The sequence below is a fragment of the Mustela erminea genome, chromosome 15 (assembly GCF_009829155.1).
Source record: "Mustela erminea isolate mMusErm1 chromosome 15, mMusErm1.Pri, whole genome shotgun sequence".
NCBI classification, from domain to species: domain Eukaryota; kingdom Metazoa; phylum Chordata; class Mammalia; order Carnivora; family Mustelidae; genus Mustela; species Mustela erminea.
The window spans coordinates 11,697,258-11,714,285 of NC_045628.1; the positions used below are offsets into that span (position 1 = coordinate 11,697,258).

Below are 17,028 nucleotides of genomic sequence, written 5' to 3' on the forward strand. Positions count from 1 at the left end.
CTTTGTACTGGAATATTAATCATGAAAAATATACTAAATTGGAACCTGGAATGACAATGAAATCAAGTCAAGATTTCTTAAAAACAAAACAAAAACAGCTTTCTGCTGTGAGTATAAGGAGTGCCCCAGCTTTTCCTCTTCCTTCTGCATACAACGAAGAAACACAAGGTAGATACAGTCATTTAATGTCTCCCTGATAATGCACACCCAGACCGCTCTGCCTTACAGAAACCTTCGCCATTGTGCAGCCGTTAGAAGGAAGGGACCTACGGGAGGGGGGCACACGTGGGAAAATACATGACCTTATTTTTCAAAAGTTTATCTTCCTCCAAAGTTTTAAAGAACTTTTCTCTCTTTATTTGCATACCTACTATGTGGCTTCTCAGTCCCAACAATGTTTTTTAGATGTCTTGCCTACTCAACTGAACAGCAAGCAACTCTGGGCCCATGACTCTTTGGTCCCACACGGTACCTACCACAAGTGATCCAAACCAAGAATTCAAATAGCATTTGACTGGCTTTTATCAGTGTTCTCAGAGTGTGAGAACATTTATTTCTGATTTCTATACTTGTAAGAATGACTTTTCTCATGCAGGTTTTGAGAAGAAAAGTGTGTGTCAGAATGAAACTACAAGGAGGCTACAAAAGGCTTTAATAGTGCTCTAAAAATGGTAACATCGCCATGTGCTCTTCCTGCCAGAGGGTGGCAGCTCTACAAGTTTCCCCACATGTCCTTTATCGAAACATGGGCTTTTCATTTTAATATATACAGTGAAAATATATGGGGTTGTTGCTCATATACTGCCTGCAGTTAGGTTTAAAAAATAAATGCCAAGGGCACCTGGGTGGCTCAGTGGGTTAAAGCCTCTACCTTCGGCTCCGGTCATGATCCCAGGGTCCTGGGATCGAGCCCCACATTGGGCTCTCTGCTCAGCAGAGAGCCTGCTTCCTCCTCTCTCTCTCTCTGCCTGCCTCTCAGCCTACTTGTGATTTCTATCTGTCAAATAAATAAATAAAATCTTTTTTAAAATAAATAAATAAATAAATGCCAAGGGGCGCCTGGGTGGTTCAGTGGGTTAAAGCCTCTGCCTTTCGCTCAAGTCGTGGTCCCAGGAGCCCCACATCAGGCTCTCTGCTCAGCAGGGAGCCTCCTTCCTCCTCTTTCTCTCTCTGCCTGCCTCTCGGCCTATGTGATCTCTCTCTCTGTCAAATAAATAAATAAAATCTTTAAAAAATAAATAAATGCCAACTGGATTACGCACTGGTTTACCACATACATACTGCAGTTCAGGAGAGTAATGAAAGGACCATAAGTGCCATCCTGTGTAGTACTGACTCTGCCCTATTAAGGGATCAAGAGCAAGGAAAGGTCATGAACTTGAGTGTTGTTAGCTTTACCTGAAGAATAGCCATTAAGAAGAAGGCATCACCAAAAAGGACCCTTAGACACACCACTCCCACAACAAGAAATCACAGCATGACAGTTTTTAGTCCCATGACCTGCTAAGTGCTCAACCTGGGACACGGCCTGACTGTGCCTGTCCCTACACACTCGGGTGTCTGGAGAGACCAAGGGAGAAACCAGTCAATTGGAGGCAGGGGCAGGGTTGAAAGATGCTGTAGGTCTTGGCCATGCAGGACTGAGGAAGCCAATAGAAAAGTGGTGGATGGAAAGTAAAAAAAGTATCCCATTAGGGATCCAGTTGTCAAATTATTTGAGTTTGTGCGTCAGATAAAATGCTGATAAGGTGATGAGTACATGGTAGTCATTGTAGTATTCTCCCTGCATTTGTGTTATGCTTGAAATATTTCTGTAACACATTTTAAAAATGGTTAAGTGTACTCTCCAACACATTCCCGTACTTCTGTTACATGAGGAGTGGAAGCAGAAATTCAGGGCCAGACTCACAGAGGACTGAGAGAGACGGCAGTGGCTATCACATGGCTCCAAGTCCGCCTCTCATTAGTTCGCTGCACGACCCAGACCACATGAGGACAGGAATGAGACACGTGGCCACACCCATATTTCAAGATCACATCGGAGAAAGGTCTCCACCGACCTTCAAGAAGTCCTAGTAAAAGACGGCTTTTGGTGACAAAGTCACCAGCAAAGAACAGGTTATACAGAAATCCACATGAAAAGATCGTCAGGGTTTCATAAACACACACACATGCACAAACGTGATGCTCCACTGATCTCCCAACACAAAGAGCTACTTTCTTTTCCTTCCACCACGTTCCAGTTCAAACGTAAGTATTTCAGATTCAGGTATACTGCTCTGTATAAACACACTCGAAGTCCGATGTGAAGAAGTCAAATTCTCTGGATTACCAGTCCTGTCAGCAAAGATTCACTTATAGATAACAGAATAGCTCTCAAGCTATCTTGGGCAGAAAAAGACTTAATACACAGAATTAGGTACTTACAAAACAGCTGAAAAGGCTACAAGGGCAGATTCAGGCTATGCCTCCAGGAGCAACACAGAACTGGTCTCCCTGCAAGACTGCTTTCTCTGCCATTTTCAGGATGCTGGGAAATCAGGAAGTCCTCACATCAATATAATCTGGGAATCAGGAAGTTATGTGAACTATCACCTCCAGAACCCTGTTGGGTCTGTGGAACTAGACCACAAAGCTGCTATTTCATATGCGACTACTGCCTTGGCTCACACTGAACTCGGCACCGTGCAAGTTCTTCTGACCGGAGGAGCCTACATCCTATCCGGAACGCCTGGATAGGATGGGGCTTCAGAAATAAAGTATTCAGCTTTCCACCCTCTGCTTTATGAGAGGCACACTGAGAGGACCATGGGAAAGTCAGTGAGCAAGCCAATCGAAGCGTATCTATCCATCATGCCACAGAAAACACCAAAATACTCTACCAAAAGGGAGGAAGGAGCATTTAACTTAAAAAAGAAAAAACAAGAGGGGCACCTGAGTGGCTCAGCTGACTAAGCAGCAGACTCTTGATTTTTGGCTCAGGCCATAATCTCAGGGTCATGATCTCAGGGTCCTGAGATTGAGTCCCGTAGCAGACTCCACACTCAGGGGGAGTCTGCTTGAGATTCTCTCCCTCTTATTCTGCCCTTCCTCCCACTCATGCATGCCCACACGGGCATGCTCTCTCTTTCTCTAAAATAAATCATCCTCTGGGTCACCTGGGTGGCTCAGTCAGTTAAGCGTCTGCCTTCGGCTCAGGTCATGATCCCAGGGCTTGGGATCGAGTCCCACATTGGGTCCCTGCTCAGAGGGGAGCCTGCTTCTTTCTCTGCCCCTCACCCCACTTCTGCTCTCTTACTCTCTCTCAAATAAAAAAAAAAAAAAGAAGAATATTAAAAAAAAATGTCAAGTTCATAAAAGATAAGGACAGAATGAGAACTATTCCAGATTAAAGAGTTAAGGGACATAACAACCAAATGCATGATATAATAATGGATTGGACCACAGACCAAACTTTTTTCCCCTTTTTGCTATAAAACAGGACATTATTGGGATAATTGCCAAATATATATAAACTAATATGTTCTGATGTATTTAGGGGTAAAGGGGCATTATACCTACACTTGCTCTCAAATTATTTGGAAAAAATACTGTACGTATATAGAGAGGAAACGACAAGGCAAATGTGAAAAATTTTTGCACTTGGGTTTAGAATCTATGGAAGTTTCTTTGTCCTTTTCCTATAACTTTTCTGTAAGCCTGAATTACTTCATAAAAAATTCTTAATGTCTAAAACATAGTGGAAGCATTTGGGAGCTCTGAAGAGGAAAAGCACAGTTTTTTCCATTAAGTTAAAATAAAAATGAATAGCCAAGTAACTAGAGTGGCATATGGTTGGTGCTTTTTCAGAGACTGCCTCATGGGGCATTTTTCTTCCTGCAGCCTATGCTTATTTGTACTTCTCATTTTAGCAGCAAAATTTGAATACAATCGAAAAGTCATCTTTAGACACTAACATCTACTTTTATAAACATCTGCAACACTGCCGTAGAAAATGTAAATAGGAAGCCCCAGTTCGATGAGTTTATACACTCATATTACTTTTTGTACAATAAACAGAGGACCATTCACTACATTTTTTGCCTTAAAAAAAAAAAGCAGCATTAAGTCTGTGTTACACAGAAGGAATGATCTGAGCTAAGACTCAGAGAGGCATGAATGTCAATCTACGCTCTGACTGTTAAATACGCAGACATGACCCTAGTGACTCGATCAGTTCTAAGATCCTCCGCTTTCACGGTCGGAGTAAGGCTGACCGCTGTGGATATTCATCTAAACCAGGAACATACCTAAAACAGGGCTCTTTGGTATAAAACAGTTACTCAGTATGTGTTTACAAAGATTCCTTAGCAGAAAGAGTAAATTCAGTTATGGAAAAAATCTCCAAATAGAATGTGTAACACTAATAATACATTTTACGATGTTACTCTGTATTTTTTCTCCATGTTGTTGCTAATATTAACAAACATATCCTCAATGTAGTAATTTAATTACACAACAAATATTTATTAAGGGCTTACTATGAAGGAAGCACTGTTCCAGGCACCAGAACAAGGGTTGAAAATAATAGAGACCAAGCTGTTCTCACCAGCCCGAGGTTCTATGAGCCAACAACACACGTTAAGGAAACAAACAGTATCAGTTTAGGGGAGGGATAACTTTGTTATTCTGACTTCATTGCATCCTTGAGTGGTTTTCTGCCACTCAAATAGTCTAGCAACTGCTTTAGTAAACTCCCTCTCCGCTTTTGGTTCTATTGCTTCAGCGAACAGGCATGCCTGTGTTCTTATTACTGAGAAAGGCTTAGCCCTCTGCCTCAGGTAACAAAAGCACATTAGATACTTCAGAACTCAACATAGATCATACCTCCAAAAATCCAACCCTAAGATAGGTATGAGATTATTTTTGTGTGCTATATATTTTGCTATGGTTACCAAGACGTGGTTAGCATTTTGAACTTTTTTTCTTAGAATAATGCAATGATCTGAATCTCAAATCTTTCATAAGGTGCAACTTTCCAATGACAAACAAGAACAGGAAGTGAATCGTGAATATACTAGACTTCTAGTTCCCGTCACTATTATCCCCACTGCTCTCCTCTCAGCCTCGCTGAACATCAGTAAACTTTCCACTGTCCTATCTTGAGTTAAAGTTATTAATGGTTTTATTTCTGCTCAAATAAAACATAGATCCCATTAAACTAAAAATTTCAACACATACTCAAATGTTTTAAGCTCTAAGAGGAAACATCTAAAATAAAGGAATTGAGTAGCATAGCAACTTACAAAAGCAGAAATGAAAACAGATGTTAAACTTCTTTGAAACAAATTTTTACTAATAGCCTCGACCAAAGCTATTTCAGTCCACTACTAGAAACATTGCACCTAGCGAAATATCTCAACAAACTTCATAGGCCAACAGCAACTCAAGGGCGTGGGCTCCTTTCAAGGTGCTACTTAACAACCGAGCACCATGCACATTATGGGATCTCAAAATAGAGGTGATCAGTACTATAAAAGCTCGGTTTAGGTTAGTGGCCCTCTATCGGGGGCAATTTTGCCCCCTCCCCCCATGTGTCATCAGGCAACAGCTGTTGTGACTGGGGGTGGGGTCACCACTGTCATCTTGTGGGTGGAGATCAGGGATGTTGCCTAACACCTTGCAGTGCACGCCAGAGCACCCCTCCCCCACCCGCAGCAAAGAAGTGTGCTGCTGAAAGTGCTGACCAAGGCTGAGGAAAGTGGGTTAGGTTAACTATACCACTGTCCTCATGTTCACACAGAAAATCACTGATCACTAAGGTTTCCATAACCCTCTGATGATAGTCCACAGACCCTTTCAAACAGGATCCATTCAATGCTTCCCCTGGAAAGATGCTCTGCCCACTGAAACGGCCAGTGTTATCCCTGCAGTGTGAAAAGCTGAGTCTTCCTTTCACACTAACCTGCAGCCTCCAAGGTAAGAAACTCTGCATCCCATTTTATTTGATTCCAAACACACTGAGCTTCAAACATTACTAATGTCTTCATTACGGTGAGTAGTGTTTTCATTTCCTAATCGCTCCTGGGACAGTATCAAACACATAAGTGAGGAAAGAGAAGCCACTTCCTCTTCGCACTTATCTTCTAACATCAAGATTTTTCTTTCATCACGTTACAGAAAATGGTGCTCAAGGTTTCTGAGCCTGTGTCCTCCACGGAGAGGACAGTTCCCACTGTACAGGATTCTTCTGAGGATTAAGGGGAGATCGAGGCGGCATGCCGTGCCTGGGATGCGAACGGTGTGTGCTCACGGACTCCTAGCAGATGCTGTTGCACACATGGCCTTACACGCCCAACACTGGACTGATGGGAGGACTGAGACCTTGGCTGGGAAAAGAGATATTCTGAGAAAGTAAGAATGAATGAATTATACATTTCTCTCTAGGAAAGATGTTGGAAATGATTTTATAAGTCCACATTTCAATCCTTTAAAACTACTACTGAAACCAAATTTGAAATTCGACGTTTATATTTTTCTGAGTAACAGACTTGAGGTGACTTACTGAGAGAGAGAGAAAGAAGGAAAAGAAAGAGCAGAAGTACAAAAGAATAATTAAAGTAACTCAGCATGTGGTAGGCCAAAATTTCAATCACAGCCAGATCTCTCTGGAATTAAGGAACACCCTTTTCACGACTCCATGCTGTCTCCTAGATGCTGCATACTGAAGGGGCCATAAAAGAGAAGACCCTACTCTTAAGTTGAGCGAGTAGCCAATCAGGTAGTTACAAAACCAAGTAGTAAGTGTTCTGTGTAACTTGTAAGCATAAACTCGTCCATGAACACAAAGGAAGGAGGGATCCGTTCGGGCTGGGGTGGGTTTCACAGACTCGATATCCCAGGCGAGTCCTGAGGCTAAGCAGAAGTCTGCCAGGCGCGGGAGAAAGGATGCTGCAAGGAGAAGCCTCTGCCCACGTAAATTCAGAGACATGTGAGATGACCCCGGAGCAACAAGTACTGGTGAATAATGCACTGTAGCTGGTGTGTGCAGTACAAGGGGGAATGAGAGAAAATGAGCCTAGAAAGGTGGGCTGAACTCAACTCTGAGGCGCCTCACTAACAAACAGCAGTGGGAAGCCACAGGTTTCTGAAGGTGTAAAGGAGTAAGATCAGATCTCCTTTGGAGATAAACTTGGGGGGGGGGGGGGGAGGACAGTGCAGACGACAGCTTTGAGACGGTGACAGGGAGGAGGCTCCTGCAATGTCCAAACAGAAGCAGAAGAAAAGCAGTCAAAAGATGAGTGCCCTTTTCAATCATTTGTTCACGCTGTCCGCCCTCCGTTCACCCATCCATCCGACACCGGTGCCCACTAGGTGGAACCATGAAGCTCACCAAGGCTCCCTCAGAGGGCCAGACCGACGATCGGTTAGGTGGAGGAGACCCATACTAAATCACTCCTCATACAATGGATTATTCAGTTTTTATGGTGATGAGCGCTATGAGAAATGTCCTCGGGGCGCCTGGCGGGCTCAGTGGCTTACACGACTGCCTTCCGCTCAGGTCATGATCTCAGGGTCCTGGGATCGAGCCCTGCATCAGGCGGGGAGCCTGCTTCCCCCTACCCCCGGCCTGCCTCTCTGCCTACTTGTGATCTCTGTCTCTCTGTCAAATAAATAAATAAAATCTTTTAAAAGAAAGAAAGAAAGAAATGTCCTCAGAAAGCATCTCTCAAAAGACTGACCTCGTCCGAGGACAAGGATATTCAAAGAAAGCTGCAAGAAGTCACCTTTAAGCTTTTCCCGCAGCCCATGAGCTGAGGCTCCTTATTATCTCATATCTCTCACTTTAAATAAGCTTTGAGAAGCTTCTCTTTCATTTAGTCAACTTTGCTTGGTGCAATCACATTTAAGTACCCGCTTACTCTGCTAAGTCTAGCCAGCCAAACTAGTAGGTACTGCTGCAAGCGGGGAGGAGGAAGAGGGCTGAGCGGAAGGGCGGGAAGAAGTTAAAGGGGAGGGAAGGGGAACAGAAGGGCATGAGAGAATGGAGAGAAACAGGACTGAATTCCAAAGGCTTTAGCTACACAACAGTAGAGTTTATAAAGAGAAACTCATTAGGAGAGAACGCCTAAGTATTTCTTGTCATCTATACTCAGAAACATGATCCTCTGCAAACGGATACATGGGATGAACCACCAACCTGTCAACTTCTCCTAATTTATCTTCACCAGGAGGCACTCTGTGTTTTAGATCTAGGAGAGATGTAGGTCAGAATTCCAGCTCTGTCACTGAGTTACATACTCCTGGACAGATTTCTTAGTCTGAGAATCTGTTTTCCTACCAGTAAAATAAATAAAACCATACCAATTTCACAAGGCATTTTTGAACAGGAATCAAAGGAGAGAAGGGATTTAAAGTACCTACTCATCCAATTCAGTTAAGCTAGCATTCATTCTAAACAGATTAATGCAATGACTTCAAATTTGGAGGCCCCAGTAGCTCTATCTTTATCTTGAGAAATATCTTTCTTCTAAAATAAAGGCACTGTTCATCATTCAAGCTGTGGTGATTATTTATATGTTAAATATTTAGCCGAAGTTCACGCCAGAGGGACAAATAATTCAGAAAGCTAACTGTCACTTGTTAACTCTGCCCACAATACCCACTTCCCTTAAAATATCCCAACGGCTGATATTCAAGATGACCACAGATGATTATAGGTGCGCTGCTAACTCTCCAATTGGTTCTTGGCTATAGAGAACCCAATCCCTTAGCACTTTCAAGATTTAAAGTTAACACTACCTCTTGGTGCCAACTCTTTAACCACAGTAACACCATGGCTCAACTGAAAGTCTAACATAAGACTACAAAATGAAGAATCACATTTAAACATCTATGACTGATCATTTTAAACAGGTCCAAATAACCAAATTAGTCTATCAAATAATACATTGGCCTGATAAGATTTATTTCTTAGCCTTCTGAATCATCTGGGCCCATTCCTGGAAAGTTTTATCCTTTGAAATGCCAAGAAGCATAATTAGAAAATCTGGATAAAACAAGATCTATGACAAACATATAATCTAAACATCAAAGACAGGAAAGGTCCTTCTGCGATGAGATTTGTAGGAAATTTATCCTGCTAGAAATACGGCATATACAGAAATTAGCAGAACGTCAAACTCCTGTAGACAGACCCCGAGACGAAGCATGTTCCCCTTGCTTCCTTCACCACCACCGCTTCAGTGAGTCACAGTACGGCGAGTCGGTGACTGAAACATAATTTGTGAGGAAACAAAGAATGAGCCTCGAAGACATACTAGTGGTTGCTACGACTGGGTGAGAATTGGGATGAGACAAAACTGACCAAAATACGCAATAGGACAAAGGCTCATGGAACAATACAGCAGTTGGTTACAAGTCTATTTTGTTTTTAGTAGAAGAATACTGTTTGAGGATAACATAAGGTAAAATGACTTTAAGTAAAATTTCTGAATGCTTGTAGAGGTAACCTGATATAATCAATGGAGAAAAAATTTGAATCCACAATTTTAAGTGTTCTTAAAACGCACACACTTTTAAACAGTATTGCCAGTCAAGGATGGTAGCTGGAGCACGTGTACTTAGCTTCTCTGTTCTCACCTTGTAAAACCTTCTAAGAATGGCATTAAGTAACTTTTTCAAAGGCATAAACCCACAACAATAAGGAAGACCTGATGACTGTAAAAGTCTCTGAGGTGGAAAACAGGAATCAAGTGCTAACTAAACTTGGCATATCGGAGAAAACAAAAGACGAAACCAGCAATGATGAAAGCTGAGAAGCAAACCCATGACCATTCCACTCGCCAAGGGTCTATAGGATTAGCAGTGCCAGACCTTTCTGGAGCTGCTAAGAGACAGTCTGAACACTGATCGTCTCCCAATAGTCTGCCCACGCACTGACTACTCCTACCCGTCCCAGTGGTGGACTGGGCTGTATTATCTAGAAATGGTAACAAGGAGTGTCTTGTGACTTATGGCAGGGGGGCTCCCATTCAAACATATTTGAGAGTGCAGATATAATACTAAAAATCAAAGTTTATATACTAAATGCTGAGACTCCTAGACTTATACCCTATAGGCAGAAGACAAGAGAGTATGCTCTGGGCAATGTGATAATTCATGAGGGGGAAAAACAGACATAAATGTACAGATCCTGATACTGAGAGTTCATAGGGAAACATCCCAACCAGGAGGCCCTACAATGAAGTGTATGGTCATTCAGCACCTTGCACACAAGCTCATTTCTTCAATCAGCCCCTTTTTAGAAGCTGGCTCTTAAATATGAACAGATAGCCCAAGGCTCAGAGAAATCTAAGGAAAACCCCTAACATCAAAAGCAGACAACAAGGAGAAAAAGAAGGAACTTAGAAGAAACAGAAACTGTGCAGGGAAATGAAAAACCCTGGCAGTGGGGGAGGGATTATGCTTAATACCATTAGAGATGTAAGAAAAAAAATATTACGTCCATGGGGGATGGGGGAAACCAGGATGCCAAAAGAAATGAGTATTCTGAAAATAAAAAGGGAATACCGGAAATTAAAACTAGGCGAGCAAAAATATTTAAAAGCTACTCAATATATGAAAAGGTACTTCATCTCATCAGTCTCTAAGGAAATGCAAACTAAAACCACAATAATAATATCATTATATATCCACCAGAATGACTAAAATAAAAACAACTGCTAATTCTCCTGGATCACTTGCTCTGGGGGGGCCATGTCTGCCATGTGATGTAGCTCTCTAGGCAGGTTCATGATGAGGAACTGAGGCTTCCTGCCAACAGCCATGTGAGGGAGTCATCTTGGAAGAGGGCCTTCGGATGACTGTGCTCCCTGATGGCATTCTTACCACTACCCAGGATCACTCAGCAGAGCTGCTCCCAAAGTCCTGACCCGCCGGAGAACTGGCAACCCATTCTAAAGGTAAACAGAGGCATGCCCTGATTCGGCTTCCAACTCCCAGAAATATACCCAACAGAGGTGTGTACACGCACATCTCCGATGACACGTTCAAGGATGTTCACAGCAAAAGAATTCATGATGGTCCCCAATCAGAGCCAACCCCCAAGTCCCTCAACAGCAGAACGGATATACAGCAGGGACTCGCGTGCCAGAACACTAGATGGTAATGGTAAAGCGGGAACTACTAGAGGTGCGGCAGCGTGGATGAAACCGAACAGGGTACTAAGAGAAAGACACCAGACATGGAGTCTACACTTCCATTTACACCAAGTTCAAAAACAGACAAAATTAAATGAGGTGCTAAAAGTCAGTACAGACTCTGGGGAGGAAGCCGTGATTGTGAAGCAGCAAAGGTGCAGACAATGCTCTACTTCTCCATCTGGATGGTGTTTAAAGGGACGTCACTGGGGCGCTCAAGTGGCTCAGTCTGTTCCATGTATGTCTTCGGCTGAGGTCATGATCTCAGGATCTTGGGATGGAGTCCATGTCAGGCTCCCTGCTCAGTGGGGAGCCTGCTTCTCCCTCTGCCCCTTCTACTCCCCCGCTCATGCTTGTTTGTGTTCTCTCTCTCTCTCTCTCTCTCTCTCTGAAGTAAATAAATAACATTTGTAATAAATAAATAAATAAATAAATAAAGGAATGTCACTTTGTAAAAATTCAGCAGGCTCTGAAATACATATACTTTCCATGCACATGCTGTCCTTTAATAAAAGTTTTTTTTAAGATTTTATTTATTTATTTGACACAAAGAGAGAGATCACAAGCAGGCAGGCAGAGAGAGAGGGGGAAGCAGGCTCCCCAATGAGCAGAGAGCCCGATGTAGGGCTCAATCCCAGGACCCTGAGATCATGATCTAAGCCAAAGGCAGAGGCTTAACCCACTGAGCCACCCAGGCACCCAATAAAAGTTTATTTTTAAATATTAATTAGAAAAGTTAGAAGACAAAACTCAAGTAGTTTCCCAGCAAGGGCAGCAAAAATACAAAAAGGAAGAGGAAAAAAAAAAAAAGGATTAAAATTAGACCTGTTCAACCAGATAACAGGATCTCTGTTAAGAGAGAATCAAGAAAATGGAAGAGGAGATGATCAAAATAACTTGGGAAAAAATTCAAGAGAAAGGCACGAGTTCCCTGGTTGACAGCACCCACCAAGTGTACAATCAAAAGAGATGAAAACCAGAACGAGCCCAAAGCACCTCAACAGTAAGAACTCCAGTACATCTGTCAACAACCACACTGAAAGGCTGGTATTAGGCACAGCATTCCCTGACCAACTTCTTCCTCTATGCCCTGCCTCCCCACCCCCACCCCAGGAAAATCACCATATGAAGAAAAATGTTTCTTCTCAATATTGTTTACTTCCAAGAGTCTGAAGGTGAATCACATGCAGCCCACATGCCCGAGAGAGTATCAGCCAATGAGAGTGGGCAACAGACGGGGTGCTGTGGTGACTACGGGGTCTCTACCCTGGGAGGCTCATTCCCCCCTCATCTGATCTGACATCGCCGAAATAGCTTAATATGCCTCGAGGGAACATAAGCTGTAAGGCGCAAATAGCTACACGTTCTTAGAATATAATCACAACAGAAGAGAAATAACAAACTGCATGGTATTACCAATGAAACAGAATTTTTGGAAGAACCCCAAGTTATCATCTGTATTAATATCTATACCAATATAAGAAAAAAAAGAACATATTAAAAATATGGAATCAAATTATGTGGACACATTAAGTATGAAAAACATAACAGATAAGACAGACACACAACTGATGAATGAATTACTATACCCGGAAAAAAAAAATTAAGGAACTCTCCAAGAAGTCAGCATAAAAGGCCGAGAGGAAGGGGTGGGGTTGGAGAAAATATATTTAAAGAACACAAAAATATTTCAATTACAGGTTAGCCATACAATTTAAGAATAATCTGTACATATACAGATTACCAATTAAGTGATATTTAAGAAAGCCAAGGGTAAATTCAATAACTTTCAAAGGCAAAGACAAAACAAATGACAAAAGAACAAGATCAACCTCAGCTTTCTCAAGACACAAGAGATTCAATAAGACTGAGGAGAAATATCATGAAAATAATGAAAAAAAGAACATCAAACTAAAATTTTCATCCATACAAATCATCATTATTTAAAAGTGACAGCAAATGAAAAAATATCTTCATTTATACAAGGACTCAACAGCTTTGCCATGCACAAAGACTAACTTTGAAAATACTTGGGAAGGAAGTACCCCATTAAGAACTAAGGAGGTACAGAAAGCTGAAATTAAGGGTGATTAAAAAGGAGAAGTAGATAAATCCACAATTGGACTTCAAATATTCAAGAGTCTTTGCTCTGTAACTAAGAGAACAAGTGGACAGAAAACGAATAGGGATGCAGAAGACATAAACCCACATCAACCAACTTGACCCAACTGACATTCGTGGGACACACCACCCAGCCATGTAAGAATACATACCATCCTTAAGTGGATATGGAGTAGTTACCAAGAGAGACCAAAAAACAAATGTTAAAAAACTGAAATGGGGCGCCTGGGTGGCTCAGTGGGTTAAGCCGCTGCCTTTGGCTCAGGTCATGATCTCAGGGTCCTGGGATGGAGTCCCGCATCGCGCTCTCTGCTCACCAGGGAGCCTGCTTCCCTTCCTCTCTCTCTGCCTGCCTCTCTGCCTACTTGTGATCTCTGTCAAATAAATAAATAAAATCTTAAAAAAAAAAACAACAGGGCGCCTGGGTGGCTCAGTGGGTTAAGCCGCTGCCTTCGGCTCAGGTCATGATCTCAGGGTCCTGGGATCGAGTCCCGCATCGGGCTCTCTGCTCAGCAGGGAGCCTGCTTCCTCCTCTCTCTCTGCCTGCCTCTCTGCCTACTTGTGTTCTCTGTCAAATAAATAAATAAAAAATCTTTAAAAAAAAAAAAAAACTGAAATGAACTGGAATCATACAAATCAGTTTCTCTGAACACACAGAATTAGCAACCAGTAACAGAAATGTATTTCGGAAACCCTGGAAATTAAATAATCCACTTTCAACTAATTCATGAATCAAAGAGAACATCACAAGGGATGCCAGAAAAATATTTTTAACTGAATGAAAATAAAACACACCACAAAACTCATGGGCTGCAGCTAAAGCAGTGCTTGACGAAAAATGGAGAGCAATGAATACTGCTTTTAGAATAGAAAGGTTTCAAGTCGATGGTCTAGGCTTCTATCCTAAGGAAGAAAAATAAAGATGATCAAATTAATGCCAAAGTAACCAGAAGGAAAGAAATAACAATGGATGGCAGGGGCAAAAATCAACGACACTGAGCGTAGAGAACAGAAAAAAATCATTTAGACTTTGTTCATTTAAAGACTTTATTCTTTCTAGAGCAATTTAGGTTCATAGCAAAACGAAAAGAAAAGTACAGAGATGTCACCCACACAGGCATTGTCTCCGCCACTACCAAATCCCCCACTTGCCACATTTGTTACAACTGATGGACTTACACTGACATATTATCATCCAGTCTGTAGTTCACAGCATGGGTCACTCCTGTTGTACTGTCAATGAACTTGGACCAACATATGATGACAGATACCCACCATTATGGCACCATAATCGTTTCACCAACTCAAAAACACTCAGCGGTCTACCTATTCCTCACAGCCTCCCCCTTGGTGACCACTGATCTCTTCACTGTTTCCAGTTTCCAGAATGTTATATAGTTGGAAATCATACAGTAGGAAGCCTTTTCAAATTGCCCTCCTTTACTTTGGAATATGCTTGTAAGGTTCCTCCATGTCTTTTCATGGCTTGATAATCTCATTTTTAAATTACTTTTTTAAAGTAGGCTCCACATCCTGCATTGAGCCCTATCCAGGGCTCAAACTCATGACCCTGAAATAGAACTGAGCTGAGATCAAAAGTCAGATGTTTAATTGACTGAGCTAGCCAGGCATCCCTATAATCTTATTTCTTTTTAGCACTGAGTAATATTTCATGGTCTGGATGTGCAAGTTTGTTTATCCATTCACCTACAGAAGGACATCTCGGATGCTTCCAAACTGGGGCAATTATAAGCAAATATCCATGTGTGTATAAACATTCACAGGCATATAACCATCTGAGTAATTTCTTATAGTTGTTACTATGTAAAAGAAACTAAGTCATGGAGGAAAAAAATAAAAACACCTACCCAAAAAAAGAAAGCTCTAGGTCCAGATAGTTTGACCGGCCAAAACTGCCAAATAGTTAAGGAAGAAATGATACTAATTCTACAGAAATACTCTAAAAAGTAGAAGAGAAGGTAACGTGTCCCAGCTAATTTTATCAGACCACCATTACCTTAATACCTAAAGCACACAAAAATATTACAAGAAAACTATGGACCAATATCACATATAAATACAGACATAAAAATTCTCAACAAAATATCACCAAATCAAATCTAGAAATACATAGAAGGGAGAATACATCGAGTAGAGTTTATCACAGGAATGACAGGGATGTTTGTCACTCAGTTATCAACGTAATGCACCATATAAAAGCAGTCTAAGTAGATCACACCGGTAGAGGAAAAACTGACAGAATTCAGTTTATTCATGATAAAAATTCTAGGCAAACTATAAATTAAGAGATTCCTCGATCTGACAAAGGGAATCTAATAAATACGAATGCTAACATACTTAATGAAGAAAGAGTGAATGTCTCCCCCCAAAGATCTGGAATAATGTTATGTCAACTCTCTCCACCTATGTGGCGTCACACCGGCTGTCCTTGCCAGTGCAACCAACAAGAAAATGAATAAAACGCACAATAACTGGCAAGGCACAAAATGTCTCTCTTCTCAGACAACATGAATATATAAACAGAAAATCTAAAAGAACCAATAACAGCAACCAAAAGCTAGTAGAGCAGCTCTGTGAGAAAGTAGAATAGTGGGTACAAAGCGCTAGGAAGAATGGGAAATGGGGAGTTACTGTTGTGGTTTTTTGTTTTTTGTTTTTAAGCAGGCTCCATGCTCAATGTGGGGCTTGAACTCACAACCTTGAGATCGAGTCACATGCTCTACTAACTGAGCCAGCCAGGTGCTCCTGGGAATTACTGTTTAATGTACAGTGTCAGTTTTGCAAGATGAAAAAGTTCTGGAGAGCTGCTGCACAACAGTGTGAATATAGTTAACATTACTTAACTGCACCCCTGAAAACGGTTAAGATGATAATATTACGTGGGATTTTTTTTTTTACCACACTTAAAAAAAAAAATACAACTAAAAAGCAATAGAAAGCGAGGCACCTGGGTGGCCCAGTCAGCGAAATGTCTGCCTTCAGCTCAGGTCACAGTCCTGGGGTCCCTGGGATAGAGTGTCCCAGGTTGGGCTCCCTGCTCAGCGGGGAGCCTGTTTGTCCCTCTCCTTCTGCACGGTACCCCACCCCATTCATGCTTTCTAAATCAATTAATTAATTAATTATTATTATTTTTTTTTAAAGTAATCGAAAGCTTTGGTTTTAAGTATGGCCATGACTTGATTATATCTGAACTGTCAAATGACCACTTTTGCTGCCTTTGGCCTACTAAATACATGATACATGCTAATAGTTCTCTTTATATTAAATTATATCAGCATTCCTGGAATAAACCCCACTGGGAAAAAATCAACTGTATTTCTATATACTAGCAAATCGCTAAAATTTTTTCAAAATGCAAATGCCTGTTGCCATAATGCCAAACAACATGAAAGACTCAGATATGGATCTAGCAAAATATGTGCAAAATTTTAAACTGAAAACTATAATTCCTGAAGAGAAATTTTTAAAAAAAGACCTAAATATATGGAGATATACCACGTGCATGGATTAGATGACTCAATATTGTTTAAATGCCAATCGTCCTCAAACTGATGTATAAAGTCAGTGTAATCCCAGTGAAATTCCAAAGTTCATAATAAAAAGCAAAAGAATTAGAATAGCGGAAGCAATTTTGGGGAAAAAAAGTTCGAAGGTTCATAATATCTGACCTCAAAATTTAGAAAGCTGTAATAATCAAGACAGTGCA

At 41.4% G+C, this 17,028-nt stretch overlaps 1 protein-coding gene across 1 annotated transcript in view; it reads right to left on the bottom strand.

Moving 5' to 3' along the window:
- UBAC2 (UBA domain containing 2) overlaps positions 1-17,028 on the bottom strand; it is a 173,073-nt gene that overhangs the window by 95,300 nt on the left and 60,745 nt on the right. The gene's annotated exons all lie outside the window — the stretch shown is intronic.